Source organism: Antechinus flavipes, chromosome 1 (assembly GCF_016432865.1).
Source record: "Antechinus flavipes isolate AdamAnt ecotype Samford, QLD, Australia chromosome 1, AdamAnt_v2, whole genome shotgun sequence".
In the NCBI taxonomy this organism is placed as follows: Eukaryota; Metazoa; Chordata; class Mammalia; order Dasyuromorphia; family Dasyuridae; genus Antechinus; species Antechinus flavipes.
Window position 1 is genome coordinate 727,084,813 of NC_067398.1, and position 16,380 is coordinate 727,101,192.

A 16,380-nucleotide genomic window follows, 5' to 3' on the forward strand; every position below is an offset into this window, starting at 1 on the left:
TAAACCTGTGACAACACAGAAAGTGTCTTTAATCTCACTGGGTGCACAGCTCAGGCCATCAGCTCAGAATGATTGAATGATGACTCATATCCCAGCATCTAAGACTGGAATTTGCATCCTGTGAATGGAAATGCTCTGCCTACAGTACTTGACAAGTTAACTCTATTGTCAATACTGTCCTTTCCAAGCAATGACTCTTATAAGATCACAGATGATCACTGGGAGTTGGGACGCACAAGGCCATGGAGTGGAAGCCACTCATTTTATAGATGGAAACTGAGATTCAATGACTAGTTCAGGAAGCCACTGCTAAAACATATCTGAAAATATTTCAAGGCTGCTCTTCCTCCCCCAAGTCCAGCTTTTACTTCATGGTGGCTCCTAGAAGTCTCTTGTAAGCATAACTCTCATGTCCCTGCTTTCTTCTCACTCACCTGGAGAGCAGCTCCTCAGGCCTTCTGGGTGCAGCATCCAGGGTACTTCCCTTTGCTCAAAATAAGGGATCACATCTTCTCTGGGAACTGGAAGCCCTGGGCATGGAAAGCAGTTAGGAATGAAGGAAAGAAGCTTGAAATTTAGTTGTTTTTAGGGAATGGGGTGATCCAGAGCTGCTCTATTTAGAGATTCACCCCCTTCTATTCAAATATGTGAGTCTATGGTCACCCACTAGTGCCTGTAAAGCTAGTAACCTGTGATAGGGTTTGCCCCATCATGCTGTTGTACAAGATTTTCTGAGAAAGAGGCAAACGCTCTTCCCCCACCCCCTATCCTGTCAGGTTCCATTATGGCAGAAATTTCTAACCCCACACCTGGGTAAAAAGGGTTCTTGGGCCTGAGAGGCCTCAGCCAGATCAAGAGGGACCTTAGTCCTGAAAACCTTCTTCAGAGAAGGACAGACTCATTTCTGAGTTTCCATTATCTAGAAATTATGTGGAGCCAGTAGGGAAGTGGAGGGACACATGGGCATAGAAGCAGGAGTACCTGAGCTTAAATTAAGCCTTGGATAGTTAGCAGCTTAATCCCTTGGTAAGTATATTAAACTGTTTACCTCAGTTTCTTCAGCTCTCAAACAGGGATAATAACATCACCTAACTTGCAAGGTGAATATATTAAATAGACATAATATTTTGTTTTAGCTTTAATTTACAAACAAGCATTTCCAAATTTAGTAAAATAAAAAAGATGATTAAATATGAAATGGTAAATCTATAGTAAACATGTTGCTGTTACTTTCAAATAGACAACAAAATTATAAATGTTTTTTCTTTCCCTTTCATGCCCCCCACTCTAGAGATGTCTGCCATTACATTGAAATATATATGGTATATCTATACACCGAGCCGTATCCACATATATGTCAAATTATGCTCTACATATTTCTAGTCATCAGTTCTTTCTCTGGATGCAAATAGCATCTTTGTTCATTTTTTCTTTTTCATTAATTTAGTTACATAGAATAACAACTTATTTGATGGAACTTGTTTTTATACAACATTGTTGTCACAGTATTTTAAAGAAAGCAAATGTCACAGCACCTGTGAAAGGAAATGCTTCTTCCCTCCCATTTCTTTCCCACCACTTGTGCTAGAATTTGAGGGCGATAAGAAGGAAGATTAAGGACAAACTTTCTATACTGGGGAAAACTAAGTGCTAGGGACAACAAATTGATGGCTTTTAAAAAGCGCAAGGGTGCATAAGGGAAAGCTGCCTGAGACATTTCCAGAGCTTTTGCAGATAAATTTGTGTCTAATTAGAGTCAGCCAAAATAACCTCTGAGATTAATTTGGTGTTTGAGATGGTTGCATGTTGATTTGACTTGAAATTACCTAGAATTGGTAAGAGACAGTTTCAGGATCAACAAAGGACCTGAATGTAAAGAAATAAAGGATGACCCTCTTGCTTGGACATAAAAGACCAGCACTTTGTCCATTCTAACTCATACTGCTCCTCCCCCCTCCCCAAAACCTACATCCTTGGGAATGATGATATGCCCTTCCATCGAAGATTCAGAGTTAGCAGAGGAAATATCCTTACCTAGGGACAGCAGGTTCTGTGCATTCTCCAGCGTGACCCCCTTGAACATCTCCTTTTGAGGAGGGTCCAAGAAGCGCCACTCCTCCTGAGAAAAGTCCACAGCCACATCCCTGAATATCACCCACTCCTAAAGCAGCAAAAGTCATGAGATGTAGAGCTGGAAGACACTTCAGAATTAGGGTTAGGGTTCCCTTCAGTTTACAGTAGGAAACAAAGCAGAGAAGGGATTTGCTTAATTGTTAGACCATTTTTGAGTGTCAGAGTCAGCTCCTGGAACCAGGATCAGAAAGACTCTGACTGAATTTTGCCAAAAGCATTTTATAGTGTGTGACTGATGGTGTGGGGTTTGTCCAAGGGATGGCAGGCACCAAAAGTGGGGCTCAGCCACATGAAGAATTCACTATGGCCATTCTCTCTGAGAAAAGGAAGATTTATTGAGGGAAATAGTTTACAGATTAAATGAAAGGATACAATAATAGTAAATAAGAAATACAGTGGGAGAGCATATGAAAGACAAGATGTTCAGTGGAAATCACAATTACCCAGTAAAAAGAGAGACCTCCTCCCCCCCAATCAGGCATACCCTTAGCTGGCAGGCTAAATCCTGCAAGTTATTTGTAAGGAAGAGAAATGGCAATGTGAAGTAGAGTGGAGTTAGGGGAGATAACACCTGGCATGGGGGCTAAGGAGTAAGACATCAAGAGGCAGAATGACCCTGCTGAGTGACCCAAAGGAGGGTAGCTGCCATAGGAATGCCTACAAGTAGGTTTCATGGGGAAAATTTAACTTCAAGGACTTTACTGGCATTTCTACAGTCTTAGGAGTTTGATTTAACTTGGATTTCAGAGTGGACCACCTCCCCAAAGGGTGGGATCATGGAACTAAACTGATCTCTGTCAGAGCCTGTCACCCCAAAGATCAATTCCTCTACTAACCACACCCATCAAAAGGGGAAAAATCTTGACTTTTGTCTGTGGATTCAAGCTCTTGCCAAGATGGGGGCTACAGAAATATAAGTTGGCCGATTAAAATTATAGAACTTAAATAACGTCTTAGCAGATTCTCAAGATTTTGAGACTGATTTGAGATGATTAAGGTAGTTATTTTAAGATTGCAAGAAAAAAATTTCTGAAATATTGGGGATAATTTCAGGTATGTTCCCATTCTGAAAGAAGGGAGTTAAAAAGAAAAAAGAAAAAATAGGTAAATAGCAACTTTTTGATAATCTTTACTTTACTCCTATTTTGTCTGAAGTCCCCTTCTGCTCCATTGGGAAGCACCCAAGAAGGCATAAATGGATGCCCTCCACAACCCTGATCACTCAGCATGCTCCACTCCTCAGAGTCCTCAGTGCATCTCAGTTGCATCTCAGGGGACTACCCTTTTAAGATGGGAGTCAAGGATATTAAGAAATCTTTTCCAGCATTCTAACTATAGCATAGAAGTTTTTCCTTGAGGGTTGCATTTTAAGTCTTTAAAATCTAGCTCACAGAACAAAGATGATACACGCCTTTTGCACAGAAATGCACAAAATGTCATGGAAGAGGAGTGTCCCATCTTTGCCCAAAGCCATCCTATCACACCCTGTGTCCTGTGGCAACTCAGAGAAAGCAGAAAGGTGGCAAAGGTTCCCTAGGAATTTTGCTGAAAATGGAAAGAATTTCCAAGTCTGGGCATCCCCAGTCAAGGAAAATTTGCTGAGTGTGGAGTTCACAATGATTCTAAAGTTTCCTGTCCTTAGAAATATAATAATATAATTATATTTTTCTTTCCCTAGATATTAGGGAAACAAGCCTTCTCCCAATTGCTTGGGGTACATGTTGCTTGGAATATAATTATAATAAGATTATTTATATTTGGAAATGAGGCCTTTATCAGAACCTTTCACTGTAAAAGTGTTTTCCCAGTTTATTGCTTCCCTTCTAATCTTGTCTGCATTAGTTTTGTTTGTACAAAAGCTTTTTAACTTGATATAATCAAACTTTTCTATTTTGTGATCAATAATGATTTCTAGTTCTTCTTGAAATTCAACTGGATTGATATCACTTGTCAATGACTTTATTTCATATTGTAAATCGAATTTTTCTTGTATTGGGATTTTTGGAAAACCCTTATCTATGAAATATTGTTAATTAATAAAAATTAGAGGGTGGTGCAATCATACCCTTACTAAATAAACTACTCTTTGGATCTAGATGCCAACTGATGAATTAAGCTACTCAAGAGTGGGGTTAGCAACTCCAATATTGGAGCATGCTTTGGTTTAAAACATATGATACCTTATGTTTTGGAGAAAGTACAAACACACTGAACATTTTCTCTATGTGGAAAGACCTGGCATTTAACAGAACCCTTGGGACCATCTTTTTGGAAAAGCTGACAAAACGTTATTAACCTTAGGAAAGAGGTTGCTAAAAGGTTGTCCAATTGTGAGAGAAACTTTTCAGTATTCAAGGTGATAGTGGGTTTAGAATTTTGTTTCTCGTATAGAAATGATTTTTATCTGTAGGTTGTGACATCGATGCTAATAATTATAAAAATAAATCTGGAATAGTTTATCTGGAAGTTATACCTTTGAACCTCCTTTAGTCTTAGCAGGCATTGACCTTGATTCAACAGGGGACTTCTTTGTTGATAGGATCACCTGGCAATTGACAGGATGACATAACTGTATTAAAACAGTTGGACAAGACTGAATGAGTCAACAACAAATGTTCTCCAAGCTTACAGCCTCCTTTAAGGTGAGACCAAGGACCCCTAGGGGCGCCATAGAGCACAGAACCCTGGCTTGGTAATCAGCAAGACTCACCTTATGTGTTTCAATCCTGCCTCAGATACTTATCAGGTGTGTCAGCCTGGTCATGTTACTCCAACCTGTTTGCCTTGGTTTCCCCATCTATAAAATGAGCTAGAGAAAGAATCTGCAAGCTTCTGGCTCCTTTGCCACCCCAGAAAAAACACACCAGGCAAAACTGTCATGATGGCCTGAAGACAATCAGATATAATTGGATGACAGTGGCTTCTGTTACAGCAGCCACCTGCTAGTGGCTGCTGGGGATCTAATTCTGACCAGCAGAGTAAATTGTGTCATGTGAGAGGATGATAATGATACAAGGAGACTGGGAGGCTGGTGCATTCTCTGACTTCTAGTTTCTGACCTCTGATTTATATTCATTCCCTATAGAGAATATATAGTTTCTAAACACTGAAAAGTTATTATTGTTTAAAGAAAAGTATATACTTTTTTGCAAATAACATCTGCATCAGTAAATTTGTTTTATGAATCCAGACAGACTCTCTGGAGTATGTGGGCCTTTCCCTGAGTCTGTCAGCTCTACTCAAAGAGTAAGATAAAGAATGTAATAATAAAACATTCCTTTAGTTTCTCTAGTGTGTTGGGATTCACAACTATGGGGGTTTGGGAGAATGGACCTGCCCTTAAGGTGTAGTCCCCCTTTAACCTTTTTAAAGGCTGTCTGAGTTCCACACTTATATATGGTCCTCAACAGATCCTCATTTTTGTTTTAGAGAAGCTAAATGAAATTGGGTGGTAATTTGGCAGGCAGGTCGATGGGACACTCTCAATAACCCTGGCAAGCAAAGTAATAATAACACAATCACAATAAGAACTGGTCCAAAGTGTAACATAACAGAAATTATACTGCCCAAAGGATTCAGTTGTTGTGTGAATGATAATATAGTTTTGCAATATTTCCAGGATCAATTCCTGGTTTTGGGCTATATTCAATGTTATTAATGATTGCATTTAAATACCTCATATCCAATGTGACATTGGAAGAATACTAGACACCTTCAAGGTGTGTTCTAATTTTATCCAAGTGATGTTAGAAATAATATTATTATACCTACTGGGCATGACATGAACATCTGTATATCTGTAATCACATCAGAGGGATAACTATCTTCTTCTATTTCTTTAATTAATTAATTAATTTTAATTTTTAATTTTAATTTTTATAACTTTTTATTGACAGAGCCCATGCCTGGGTAATTTCTTTTACAGCATTATCCCTTGCACTCACTTCTGTTCTGACTTTTCCCCTCCCTCTCTTCACCCCCTCCCCCAGATGGCAAGCAGTCCTATACAAGTTAAATATGTCGCAGTGTATCCTAGACACAATATATGTGTGCAGAACTGAACAGTTCTCTTGTTGCATAGGGAGAATTGGATTCAAAGGTAAAAATAACCTGGGAAGAAAAACAAAAATGCAAACATTTTACATTCATTTCCCAGTGTTCTTTCTTTGGATGTAGCTGCTTCTGTCTATCCTTGATCAATTGAAACTGAGTTAGATCTTCTCTTTGTCAAAGAAATCCACTTCTATCAGAGTACATCGTTGTTGAAGTATATAATGATCTCCTGGTTCTGTTCATTTCACTTAGCATCAGTTCATGTAAGTCTCTCCAAGTCTCTCCAAGTCCGAGTGGAGTCAGATAGTTGAGGAGATTGAGAAGGTAGAGACTACAGTTGGGCAGAACTGGGGATTTGGAAGAGGAGAACCAAGATTCAGAGAGAGCTGGAGGCTGAAGCTGGCAGACAAGCTGCAAGAGCTCTTGGAAGCAAGGAGGGAGATCTGCCTCTAAGAAAACTAACCGGGCTATTTTGAAGGAGACGATAAAGGATTTAAACTTGTAAAACCTGGCTGCATTTGAGGTGATTATTACACAGAACCAAAACTAAGGCTGCCTCCAGAAAACCTCCCCAAGAAGTCTGCTCCTAGAGAGAACCATCATATTATAGAAAAGAAGAGAACACTACACTGATTGATACCAGGAATGATTCAGCGAAGTAAGGAAAATAGCAAAGACAGCTGTTCTATAATTACAACTTACTGCATACTACAATCTATAAAGGATGTTAAAAAGCAATTTATGGAAATAATGTTAAATATTTCTGATGCATTGTTGTGTTTTATAGACAATTCTCTTTGCTTATCTCTGGTAGCAATGAGTGCTTGAGGAAATTTATGCATGCTTATATAGAGGATCTTCTTGCTCCTATTTAAAAGTCATTTTCCCATCTTGTATAATTCACAAAATCAAGACTAGACAAATCCCTCCAATGCTGAGGAACTCTTTTCCATCTCTAGTTTGTATGAGTGTTACTGTATATGATAAATTAGGTTTTGTGTATTCTCCTCCCAAGTGAAATAGTGAATTTGCTAAAGTACTGTCCACAGTGACAGTGGGATGTACATTATAGCATGTCTCCCATAATGGGCTCTGGACCTATGTTGTGAAAATATCTTTACATGATGGTATTTTGGGGTGCCTAATGAACCCATGGTTTTTATTAATGACTACTGAAGCAGTATACATGTTTCATATTCACTCATATTTTCTTGATCCTAAAACATGTTCTTTTGCCCACTTTTCCTGTGATACTAACTTAAGACACCAGATGTCAATTACATTTTTGCCAAAGCATGTAGGAACACAATTAGCCTTGCCTGTAAAATTAAAAGCTGTCGGGTCTAAGGTTCCCATAAGATTTATTTCCCCTAACAGCATGGTTATATCAGTAAGTTTGTCCTCCCAAGTCACAGTTCTAACCCATAGTGGCAAAGGAAAATAAGTCCAATATTGTGCAGCGGCTGTTATCTGAGTCTGTAGAGTAAAGAATGTAGACAGCATTGTTAGAGTCCCAACAGAACTTAAGCCTGTTCTGTGCCTTCTCCTTCTGTATGGTCACCTCTGGCAAGGAAGCCCACGAGTTCTCAGGGTGAGATGCTCTAACAGCTATTGAATCTTGGGGGATGTTTGCTTTTTTCCCCATGATGCAGATTTGTCTAATTGGAATCCATTTTCCTTCTCCACCACCTGTTGAAACAAAAGCAAACTCTCTTTCCTAAGTCAGTATATGTGACAGTCCATCCCATATATTGGTGCGGGGGTCTTGCCACGTGGCCCTAATAAATTTTGTTGCAGGGCACAGTGGATACGGCTTCCAAGGTGATCGTGACAGGAGGGGATATAACTTGTCTGCAGGGCTTAAGCTGTTGTCATCAAATGTCAGAAAATTAATGGTGAAGATATCATGAGATAGCTGTTGTGATGGTGAGTCCCTGTCTCATTCCTTTTTTGTTGAAGTGTTTTAAAGTCTCTATGATGGTGTTCCACAATTCCTTGATCTTGTGATTTAAAAGGAATGCCAGTAATGTGAAATATGCACCTTTGGACAAAAAGCCTGGAATGGGGCTGAAGTAAAGGTGAGAGCAGGAGTAGTTTCTAACATTACTGGAAAGCCCATGATTTATGACAGCCTGACCTCCCTCAGATTTGCCGGTGTTAGCATAAGTCAAACCAGAGTATATGTCCACTGACACATGCACATGCTTCTGGGTCCCAAAACATGCCATAAGGAAATATTTTGCCATGTCGAGCTCCTAATTGTGCTGTCCTTCAACAAATAATTGAATATAGGAGTTGGTTGAAATTCAATATGTGCTGTCTCTAAATGCTTGAAAGCAAAAATAGCATAATCACTGTCAGAAAGTAAATTAATGTCCAAAGGCCAAATCTTCAAAGCCTGTAAAATAGCAAATGATTCATTCTGTTGTGTAGACTCAAAAGGAGCATTATACACATATTTTTGGTTGAGAGAAGGATAAAAACAAGCTGCTTTATTATGCTTAGTAACATCTGTGAAAACATTAAGACTGTGGAATAGGCTTGCCAGTAATCATTCTAGATAGCACCCAGTCCTGTATAGAATACAATTTTGCATTAGGTAAGGGACAGCCATGTAAAAAGACAAGGGAAATTGTAACAATAACTGCCATCCTAATGATGGCTGAAACGTATCATTTAGGAGTTCTGTAGAAAAAGGGATATATATATATATATATATATGTATATATATATATATATACATATATATATATATATATACATATATATATATATATATACATTTATAAATTAGAGGACATCTAATCAACGTAATGAACCCTTTGACAGCCTTGAATAATAATCTGGGTATCCTATTAACATATGGGGCTAATGAAGAGTTAAACGGCATTGGAGGTGTCATCCATTCTACAATAATTTTTTTCTTGATGTAATATCAAAGTAGGATATTAAGGAGTATCCAACACTGTAGTACTTAATTCTTTGTCTGGGTCAATGTCACCTGTTTTTGTCTTTTCAATGCTTTGTTCAATTATTTGAAGTGCATTCATAGCTGATGAAGTTGGCATGGAGAATGTAAATTTGAATCTCCTCAAATCTGAATCAATATCATATAAAGGAGACAGTTGTACGTTAGACTATCCTAGTTTTGGGCAAAGCCATTGTATGTCACCCATAAGCTTTAGAAAATCATTTAAAGTTTTTAATTTATCTTTTCTGATTTGCAAGTTTCATGGTCTTATAGTGTAAAGGGCTGAAACTCTGAATAGGTGCACTGGAATCAGGCTAATTACCTATTAGACAATATTAGCATATGCTTGAAAAATAGCCCTTCCCATTATTCTGTGCTGACTCAGTCTTTTCGTGTATACAGATAATTGTAGGAGGGATTAGGGGGTCGAGTAAGTCAAGCCAGAGTCACTTTGGCAGTGGATGAAGAGAAGGGAGATTGTGGAGAGCTTGTGTCCATCCCCTTCACTTCTCCCCCTAAGGACCAAGAATAAAGACCAAGGACTTTTGCTTATCCTGACTCTGGCTGATTCAAAGGCACCCAGGATGCTGACCCAGACTTCACATTATAGCATCTGTTGTAACCTGAAAGCCTAAGTATTGAAAAAGATGGCATTTTTTGTACTTTCTCTGGAACTACTTCCAAACTATTCAGTTTTAACTGGCTCATCATTTCTTATAAAGCTTGCTCTAAAAGTGTCTTTATTCAAACCAGCCAAGACTTTTTAAAAAAATAATCTGCACTACAATTTTCTCCAGCCAGCTCTTCCAGGACTAGTTCTACTACTCCCTCATTACCAATTGATTGGTCCAGGGCTTCATTAAAGTGCCTAAGAAAGTCAGAAAACAATTCTAGTGATCCTTGTGTGATTTGTGTGAATGAAACCCCTTGATCTTTCCTTCCTGGAATTTTCATCCAACTGTTTAAAGCGCAAGGAGCGATCTGCTGTTAAACCTCAATAGGATATCTAGTCTGCTCAGCATTAGAGTGGAACATTCCTGTCCCTGCCAGTATCTCAAATGTGGGTTGGTGTCCTTTTGGATATCAACAAGGTATTAATCTCTGGCATGAATTCTCTCTCTCTTTTTTAAAAATAACTTTTTATTGACAGAACCCATGCCAGGGTAATTTTTTACAGCATTATCCCTTGCACTCACTTCTGTTCTGATTTTTCTCCTCCCTCCCTCCACTCCTTCCCCCAGATGGCAAGCAGTCCTTTACATGTTGAATAGGTTACAGTATATCCTGGATACAATATATGTTTGCAGAACCAAACAGTTTTCTTGTTGTACAGGGAGAATTGGATTCAGAAGGTATAAATAACCCGGGAAGAAAAACAAAAATGGAAGCAGTTTATATTCATTTCCCAGTGTTCTTTTTTTGGGTTTAGCTGCTTCTGTCCCTCTTTGATCAATTGAAACTGAATTAGATCTCTTTTTCGAAGAGATCCACCTCCATCAGAATACATCCTCATACAGTATCGTTGTTGAGGTATATAATGATCTCCTGGTTCTGCTCATTTCACTTAGCATCAGTTCATGTAAGTCTTGTCTGGCATTAATTCTCACTGGATCTATGCATTTATCAGTGTTTTCTGTGAACCACATCATATAATTACCTGGATCCAAACAAGCTTTTGTCAATGTTTCCCAATCATTAGGACTCAATCTCTCATATGCGATTTGCTCTGACAAATGGGGAAATAGGACTGGAGTCAGAGCAGGCTGCTTTTAATTTTCTAATTTTCTAAGTATGCCCACATCAAAAGGTTCATCCATTCTTCTCTGGGTCTTAAGTTATTGGGGTCAGATCTCCCTATGACCAGACAAGTGGCAATTCCTAAATCATAACATATATCTGTTGGGATCCTTACAAAGTGCTAATTTAGCATGGTACTTAGCAAATCCTCTAGCTTATTAATGTATTTAAGTACTCATTGGAATTCACACATTTAGGAGATTTCAGGGTTTAGTATGAGATATCCAAATTCACACTTCCCATAATCCCTGCCTCCATAAGGAGGAGTCAACCTTTGGGAGATCATCTATAAAGAGACTCGTACAACTCTGAGATACCACTACACACCTGTCAGATTGGCTAGAATGACAGGGAAAGACAATGCGGAATGTTGGAGGGGATGTGGGAAAACAGGGACACTGATACATTGTTGGTGGAATTGTGAACACATCCAGCCATTCTGGAGAGCAATTTGGAACTATGCTCAAAAAACTATAAAACTGTGCATACCCTTTGATCCAGCAGTGTTTCTACTGGGCTTATACCCCAAAGAGATACTAAAGAAGGGAAAGGGACCTGTATGGGCCAAAATGTTTGTGACCCCCTGTTTGTAGTGGCTAGAAACTGGAAATTGAATGGATGCCATCAATTGGAGAATGGCTGGGTAAATGGTGGTATATGAATATTATGGAATATTATTGTTCTTTAGGAATGACCAGTAGGATGAATACAGAGAGAATTGGCAAGACTTACATGAACTGATGTAGAAATGAGCAGAACCAGGAGATCATTATATACCTCAACAACGATACTGTTTGAGGATGTATTCTGATGGAAGTGGATCTCTTCGATAAAGAGAGCTAATTCAATTTCAATTGATCAAGGATGGACAGAAGCAGCTACATCCAAAGAAAGAACACAGGAAAGTGAATATAAACTGCTTGCATTTTTGTTTTCCTTCCCGGGTTATTTTCACCTTCTGAATCCAATTCTCCCTGTGCAACAAGAGAACTGTTCGGTTCTGCACAAATATATTGTATCTAGGATATACTGTAACCTATTCAATATGTAAAGGACTGCTTGCCATCTGGGGGAGGGGGTAGAGGGAGGGAGGAGAAAAATCAGAACAGAAGTGAGTCCAAGGGATAATGCTGTAAAAATTTTACCCTGGCATGGGTTCTGTCAATAAAAAGTTTAAAAAAAAAAAAAAAAAGATTAGATTTGGGTTAGTGAGTTTCTTTGGAACATTGTCAGGGGTTGGAGAGGAGCACTCTGGGAGATTGAGAGCCAGGAGTACTCTGGGAGAAACAGAAGCCCACAAGCCCTCTCTCAGAGGCGCAACCAGATTGACTTCATCTTACACCACTGTGGTGGCTGGGCTCCTGCATTTCCCAGACTGAGACTAAGCTGGTCTGAAAGGCTCTCCAGAAAGCTAGCCGAGCCCCAAGTGAAGGAGGCAAGAGTGATTCATTCCATTTTCCACCTGGGTGGCTGGAGTCTGAAGGACAAACCTTTGGATTTGGAGACATTTGGAGGGAGCTCTTGGAACCAAGCAGAAAGATAGGCCACTAAGGAAAAGTAACCGGTGTATTTTGGAAGGAGAAAACAAACATTTGCATTTTATCACCTGGCTGCATTTTGAGGTGATTTTTACTTTCAACTGCAACTAAGGCTGCCTCCGGAAAACCTCCCCAAGAAACCTGCTTTCTCCCAGAGAGAACCATTATATTTTAAAGAAAAATAACACCACATATATCATGCTTCTCTTGCTTTCCTGAGTCCCCTTTCTGGTGGAAACATTAATTCTACCAAGTGATGGAACATAGGAGCTTTTGCTGGCAGTGGAGGCCACATTTCTTTACACTAATAATTAGTATTAGTAAATAAGGCACACACCTTTTCCTTAGGTAAAGGTGGATAAATTAAAGGAAGCTTAACAGGTTCTTGTTCCGCTATCAATTTTACTAAAATTTTTCATAAGTCTCCTGGCTCAGCCCTTTGACATAACTTTGGCCCATTTTATTTACCCTGACTGAAAAATTTAAAGTCTCTCTGGATCTCTTCCTTGATCTCCTTCCTCACAAAGGGTTACCAGAGGGATTTTTTCCCATGAAAAACTCAAGTTCTGCTTCTTGTTTCTTGTGCCCCACATTGATGCCACCTTTCTTTTCCTCAGTTCCTTAGAGTTTATGCCTTGTGGTGGGGTCTCTGTGTCCCAGATGGGAGCCACTGCTAGTGACTACTGGCATCGAATTCTGACCGGCAGAGTAGATCGTATCATGTGAGAGGATAAGGATCCAAGCAGACTGAGAGGCAGGTGCATTCTCTGACTTCTAATCTCTTACCTCTGATTTATTTCATTCCCTATACACAAGATATACTTTCTAAGCACAAGGTTATTATTATTATTTTTTAAAGTTTTCACAAGCAACATCTGCCTCAGTAAATTTGTTTTATGATCTCTGGACATAGATCTCTGACTCTCTGAATTATGTTGGTTTTTCCTTGATCCTGTCAGCTCTACACAAAATGTAAGATAAAGATTGTAGTAGCAAAACGTTCCTTTAGTTTCTCGTGTGCTGTGATTCACAACTGTGGGGACTTAGGAGAACCGACCCTCCCTCTTATTTGCTTTCCCTTTTAACCTTTTTACAGGCTTTCTGGGTTCCACACTTAAGCATGATCCTCAACAGGATTCCATGCAAAGACTTCATAATTTTAAGCCTTCCTTCAGTAGAAATTGCATAGATGGTTTAAAAACAACCTGGCCTAATTGTCATGAGTAAAATCAAGTTAACTGAGGTACAAAGCTCTAAGCATCAGCAGTTTATTAGCTGTGAATTTAGTATTAAAGGGGAACTAATGGCTTCCCCATGAAGTGAAAGACCTGAAAGATCTCTCCTCATTTTAAGGATACAACAAAAACCAGAAATTATTATGTGGGAAAAACAATATAAATAAAGGACTAACAGTGTTATGGAGACAAGGACAACATGATTGTTTTAAAGTCTGAAATGTGATTTGATAATAGCCCCTCTCACAGCTTTTTTTTTTTTTTCCCAATTAAAAGTGACTGATGGGAAAATTGGACTTTTGTATTTAACTGAGAGAGGAACACTGAACTTTTGAATTCATGACCTTCCTTGCCTGAAGATTGTTGTTGGTAGTGGTCCTTGTTGAAGAGGACTGATGCTTTGGAAGGGGAGGTAATGGATGACTTGGAAATGAGTTAGATTTAACAGATTCAGAACTATGCCTCTCTATCCTTCAGTCATTTGAGTTCAGTGGCAAGACAATGGTCAGGGCATCTGGTCTTGGCCTTCTATTTCTGCCTGATGTATAAATTCATCAACAACTAACCTTAACCCTAAAGGCTTGAGAGGATTTCACATGCTTGGAGATGATTTTGGGTCCTAGAGTTGTGGTTTTTCTATCATTAGCATTTAGGGTTAGGAATTATAAGGTCAAAAGATTTTATAAGCTAATTTATAGTCCAGGTTGGAGTCATCTTTGGCAGCTCCTTCTCAGCATTTGTCAAGGGAGTCAGATGTTTGCTGATCAGTGCATTTTATGAACTTCGTTGGTAACCTCTGTTGGGATTCTCATAATTCTCATTAAAGAATTATAGAAGGAAAAATGAACTATCTTCAAAGTAAAGAACAGCACTGATGAGTGGAGAGCCAGAATACTCTACAAGTACCCTTGAGATATGAGAAAATAAGGATTCCATCATATTGGATACCTTTCTTCAATCTGTCTATTTACATATCCTCATGTTTCTCTCAATTCTTTATATCTAAAACTTCTTATGACATGAAAATCTTCTAATATGTTAATGTATCACCATTTGTTTATTCTCCAACTAAAGAGCATCTATTTTATTTCTCTTTTGTATCTACTTTTCTTTTCCTCAGTTCCTTAGAGTTTATGCCTTGTGGTGGGGTCTCTGTGTCACAAAGTATGGACATTTGATCACCTTTTAATAAATCACAATTCCAAGTGACTTTTCAAAATAGTTGGACCAATTCATACCTAAATATATTGTATTACTATGCCTCTAATTATATAGCCCCCTAATAATATTTCCAACTTTTGGGGTCATCATTGCCAATTTAATGGATGTAAACTGTAACCTCAGTGTTGAAATCTTTCATTCTTAATAGCATCTTAATAAAACATTATATGCCTGAATAAATATGGGAAGAAACCTATTTCATTAGTTGAACAGAAAAAGCTGTTCATTTAGGAATGGCATGCAAGTTTCCTAACTCAACAAAAATCTAGGTTTAGAATTTCCCATTTCTTGCTGCCTCTTCAAACTGCCAATCACACCCAGAAGGCTTAATGAAGTCATCTTAATTATTAGCCCAAATCTGAAACTGAGGACCCAGCAAGAAGTGGCATTGAGGTGTGGGGTTCATTTTCAAGACCCTCTTTGGCTTCTCACATACACAGGATCTTTACAGGATTTAGAACTGGGAGATACTCTACACTTAACCGAAATGTACTGAGACCCAGTAAATTTAAATTATTTTTTTCAAGACCAATGGTACAGAAAGAGAAATTCAACTTATGTCCTGACTCCAATTCAAGTGTACTTTCCACTCTACCATGTTGCTTTTCAAGTAGGTGACCAGATGAAAAAGGATCCAATATGCTTAAGAAACTATTGGTGTCCTTCTCCTCCCACTTTTCACTGCCCCTTCCCCCAATAGGGTTATGGCTAGAGAAGGCTAAATATAAAAGTCAGCAACATCACCTACCTGATTAATTTTCCTCTTTATTTTAATGGTTTTACCTTTCTTCACAGATCTGGCAATAACTAATCAATTTGTTATAAAACCCTTTCCACAATTGTTACATTCACAAAGTTTCTACCCAGTGTAAATTTTCTGATGTAGAGCATTTCCCATTTCAAAAAGCCTTTCCCCAGTAATTACATTCATAAGGTTTCTCTCCAGTGTGAATTCTCTGGTGTCTACTAAGAACTATCTTATGTTTTGTTTAAAAGTTTTTTTACACTGGTTAAATTTATAAGGTTTCTCCTTAATGTAGATTCTGATGTCCCCCCAAAAAGTTAATTAAAGCTTTTTATTTTTAAATCATATACATGGATAATTTTCAGTATTCATCCTTGTAATATCTTGAGTTCCAAATTTTTCCCTCCCTCCCCCCATCCTCTCTCCTAGATGGCAAATAATCCAATTGCACTCAGTATCAGCTCATATAAGCTTCTCTAAAATCATCCTGTTGATCATTTCTTGTAGAACAATAATATTCCATAATCTTCATATGCCATAATTTATTCAGCCATTCTCCAAGTGTTGGGCATCCAACTTCTCTTTTTTTAAAAAAACATTTTCCACACTGGTTACATTCATAAGGTTTCTCTCCAGTATGGGTTCTCTAATGTCAGTAAGAGCTCTCCTTTGACTAAAATCTTTTCA